Below are 4,761 nucleotides of genomic sequence, written 5' to 3' on the forward strand. Positions count from 1 at the left end.
TTGGCTGGGCCTTCGGCGCGCTTTTCCCGGAGCCAAAATGTCTATGGCCAGTGATTTCTACCTGCGCTACTACGTGGGACACAAGGGCAAGTTTGGACACGAGTTTTTGGAGTTCGAGTTCCGGCCCGATGGAAAGCTTAGATATGCCAACAACAGCAATTATAAAAATGATGTCATGATCAGAAAAGAGGCTTATGTACACAAAAGTGTAATGGAAGAACTGAAGAGAATTATTGATGACAGTGAAATTACGAAAGAAGATGATGCTCTGTGGCCTCCTCCTGATAGGGTTGGTCGATAGGAGCTTGAAATTATAATTGGGGATGAACATATTTCTTTTACCACATCAAAAATAGGTTCTCTTATTGATGTAAACCAGTCTAAGGATCCTGAAGGCCTTCGAGTATTTTATTATTTGGTACAGGACCTGAAATGTTTAGTTTTTAGTCTTATTGGATTACATTTCAAGATCTAACCTATCTAAGCTGGATGATTTTGGAAGTTGTTTTTTTGTTGTTGTTGTTGTTTTTGTTTTTTTTGTTTTTTTTTTGGCCACACCCGGCGGTGCTCAGGGGTTACTCCTGGCTGTCTGCTCGGAAATAGCTCCTGGCAGGCACGCTGGACCATATGGGACACCAGGATTCGAACCAACCACCTTTGGTCCTGGATCGACTGCTTGCAAGGTAAACGCCACTGTGCTATCTCTCCGGGCCCATTTTGGAAGTTTTTATATTTAACTTAAGGATGGATAAGGAAGGATTTGTTACTTACAGTAGTGAGATTTTTGTGGAAGTAAAACAAACGCCTTTTTTGTATGCAAACTGCAAGTGGGAAAATACATAAGTGGATTTTACAGTTATCTTCATTTGGGTCCAGTGGGCTATTTTGTAAATAAGTTGGTTTTTGTTAAACTTCTGTTTCAATAAAGCACATAAGTTTCTGTGAAAAACAAACAAACAAACATAAAAAACACTTTATTAGAAAAAAAAAAACAACAAAAAACTTAGGCCCGGAGAGATAGCACAGTGGCGTTTGCCTTGCAAGCAGCCAATCCAGGACCAAAGGTGGTTGGTTCGAATCCCGGTGTCCCATATGGTCCCCCGTGCCTGCTAGGAGCTATTTCTGAGCAGACAGCCAGGAGTCACCCCTGAGCACCGCTGGGTGTGGCCCAAAAACCAAAAAAAAAACAAACAAAAAAAAAACTTTATTGCAGTAAATGTGAAGGTATAATTGGGTTCATGACAAGATTAGTGAATTGAACAGCATCCCATTAGCAAATAGAATGGGTGTACAAAATTGAAGTCTTTTATAGTTAGAGTGGTAGGAGGGATCTGAAAGAGTGGATTACATTGGGCATGGATATCTTCCCTGGAAATTAGTGGACATTCTGTACTGTTTGTGTATACTATTGACAGTGGTTGAACAAGCAATAGTTATGCTAAGCAATTGTTTAGTTATTAAGCAATTAATAATTAAGCAAAGTCCTGGCCCCTCCCTCCCTCTCTCTCTCTCTCTCTCTCTCTCTCTCTCTCTCTCTCTCTCTCTCTCTCTCTCTCTCTCTCTCTCTCTCTCTCTCTCTCTCTCCCTCTCTCTCTCTCTCGGCTTTTGGGTCATACCCGGCAACCTTCAGGGGGGTTACTTCTGCCAGAATAAGTGGATAGTTGGGTTTAACTAGTATTGGGATTTTGCCAGTGAAGAATGCTGACATAGGAGGAAGATGAGAGAAAAGTCTTTTCAAGATTCTGGCTTCTAGGGGCTGGAGAGATAGCATGGAGGTAAGGCGTTTGCCTTTCATGCAGGAGGTCATCGGTTCGAATCCCAGCGTCCCATATGGTCCCCCGTGCCAGCCAGGAGCAATTTCTGAGCGTGGAGCCAGGAATAACCCCTGAGCACTGCCGGGTGTGACCCAAAAAAAAAAAAACAAAAACAAAAACAAAGATTCTGGCTTCTAAAACTCATTGTAGGTATGGAGAGAAATGAAGGATGGTAAACCCCAAAAATGGTGATGTCAATTATTTGGAGGCCTCTGGGTTGATAAGTTGCTGAATAGTCAGTCAAAAGTAGAAAGACAGGGCCGGAGAGATAGCATGGAGGTAAGGCGTTTGCCTTTCATGCAGGAGGTCATAGGTTAGAATCCTGGCGCCCCATATGGTCCCGTTTCCCCCCCCCCCCCCCCCGTGCTTGCCAGGAGCAATTTCTGAGCCTGGAGCCAGGAATAACCCCTGAGCACTGCCAGGTGTGACCCAAAAACCACACACACACACACACACACACACACACAAAAATGTAGAAAGACATGAATTAAGAGCTAGAGAATGAGTGAGTAGAAATATAATTTGGAAGGTGATACATTCTAAGAACTGATACCATTCATCACTTCAGGCCTAGGATAAGGTACAATTTTTTGCAAAGTGCCAGTAAGCCTGAAAGTCCCAGAATGCACCCGCCCCAACACTGTGGCAGGCTTGTCGCTATCTCTCTACACAGAACTGCCTCCTTCTGTCCTCCAGCTGATAGCAGGCCAGGAGACGCCCAGTTACATATCCTTAGACTTTGCAATTTTTTACAGTTGTATTTGTTTCTCCCTTCTAGAGCCACTCAAGGAAGGGAAAGAAAAGCTGTGGATCTTGAGCTTGGATAGGGCCATGCTAATCTTCTCTGTATCATTTCAATTTTAGTATATGTGCTGCAGAAGTGAGCACGAGCTTGGATAGGGAAGAAGAGGTGGTACAGTCAATTATTGTAGACATCTTTTTTAGGGGCACATGGTGTAAATAATAGAATGTGAAAGACAAGAAGAAAAAAAAACTGCAAAGTAGAATGTGTGAGACTTGGGCATGAAGCCTTAGAGAATGCTATGAACGTATTATGATTCTTTGCTGTACTCAATAAATATGTTATTGTTAGGTGCCAGTCAACATGTTAAGTCAATAGTTTCCAATTCTTTGATTTCAGGCACCAGTTTCACTCTTTGTACTAAGGTCTCCCCAGCACACACACTCTATGAATGAGCTCTACATTGTATGCTTGTTGTTTTTTTTTTTTTTTTTTTTTTTTTTTGTGGTTTTTGGGTCACACCCGGCAGTGCTCAGGGGTTATTCCTGGCTCCAGGCTCAGAAATTGCTCCTGGCAGGCACGGGAGGACCATATATGGGACGCCGGGATTCGAACCGATGACCTCCTGCATGAGAGGCAAACGCCTTACCTCCATGCTATCTCTCCGGCCCCGTATGCTTGTTGTTGTTGTTGTTGTTGTTTTTAACCACACCTGGGGGTGCTTAGGGCTTTATCCTGGCTCTATGTTCAGGGGACCATATAGGGTACCAGAGATTGAATCCAAGTTGACCAGGTGCAAGGCAAGTGCCCTCCCTGCTATGATCTCAATCTGACCCTGTGAACTGTGCCCTTTCAGTCAACATTTGTGATAAAGCTAGGGATAAGGGTAGGAGACAGAGTGCTGCCCTTGCATGTATAAAGTAAGTCCCTGAGTTTGATCTCTGATATCTCACACAAACACACACACAATGGCTGAGGACCCCAAAGAATATTTTTTGTTTGTTTGTTTTTGTTTTTGGGCCATACCGGCGGTGCTCAGAGGTTACTCCTGGCTGTCTGCTCAGAAATAGCTCCTGGCAGGCACGGGGGACCATATGGGACACTGGGATTCGAACCAACCACCTTTGGTCCTGGATCGGCTGCTTGCAAGGCAAACGCAGCTGTGCTATCTCTCCGGGCCCAAGAATATGTTTATAAGGATTATCAATACTTTGTAACTCAAAATTAGGGATTTAAAAAGTTACTTTAATAACTTGATAACAGAGATAGTACAGCAGGTAAGTTACTTCCCTTGCAAAGGATTAATTGAGGATCATTCCAGGCATCACATATGGTCCCCTCCAGGAGTGATTTCTGAGGACAAAGCCAGGTATAGTAAGCCTTGAGCACGGCTGAGTATAGCCCAAAATCTAAAATAATAAAAAAATAAAAAAAATAGGGGCCGGCGAGGTGGCACTAGAGGTAAGGTGTCTGCCTTGCAAGCGCTAGCCAAGGAAAGGACCACAGTTCGATCCCCCGGTGTCCCATATGGTCCCCCCAAGCCAGGGGCAATTTCTGAGCGCGTAGCCAGGAGTAACCCCTGAGCATCTAACAGGTGTGGCCCGAAAAACCAAAAAAAAAAAAAAATTATCAGGGCTGGAGAGATAAGAAAATGGTACATATACACAATGGAAAACTGTGGTACATATATACAATGGAATATTATGCAGCTGTCAGGAGAGATGAAGTCATGAAATTTTCCTATACATGGATGTACACGGAATCTATTATGCTGAGTGAAATAAGTCAGAGAGAGAGAGAGAGAGAAAGATGCAGAATGGTCTCACTCATCTATGGGTTTTAAGAAAAATGAAAGACATTCTTGCAATAATAACTTTCAGACACAAAAGAGAAAAGAGCTGGAAGTTACAGCTCACTCATGAAGCTCACCACAAACAGGGATGAGTTTAGTTAGAGAAATAACTACGTTTTGAACTATCCTAATAATGAGAATGTACGAGGGAAATAGAAAGCCTGTCTAGAGTACAGGCGGGGGTTGGGTGGGGAGGAGGAAGATTTGGGACATTGGTGATGGGAATGTTGCACTAGTGATGGGTGTGTAAAGGAAGCTTGAAACAGCCATCAGGCAAGGTCAGGAAAGTGGGCTAGACGTGGCCCTCAAAAACACTGGGGTCGTACAGGCATCCATGACAATTCTGGGAGTTT

The 4,761-nt window shown here is 43.6% G+C and overlaps 2 pseudogenes; one reads left to right on the forward strand and one right to left on the reverse strand.

Moving 5' to 3' along the window:
• On the forward strand, positions 1-484 carry LOC126004223 (protein mago nashi homolog 2-like; annotated as a pseudogene).
• A 2,125-nt stretch (positions 485-2,609) lies between these two features.
• On the reverse strand, positions 2,610-2,702 carry LOC126004897 (uncharacterized; annotated as a pseudogene).
• Positions 2,703-4,761: the final 2,059 nt, after the last annotated feature.

This window comes from Suncus etruscus, chromosome 3 (genome assembly GCF_024139225.1).
Source record: "Suncus etruscus isolate mSunEtr1 chromosome 3, mSunEtr1.pri.cur, whole genome shotgun sequence".
Classification (NCBI taxonomy): domain Eukaryota; kingdom Metazoa; phylum Chordata; class Mammalia; order Eulipotyphla; family Soricidae; genus Suncus; species Suncus etruscus.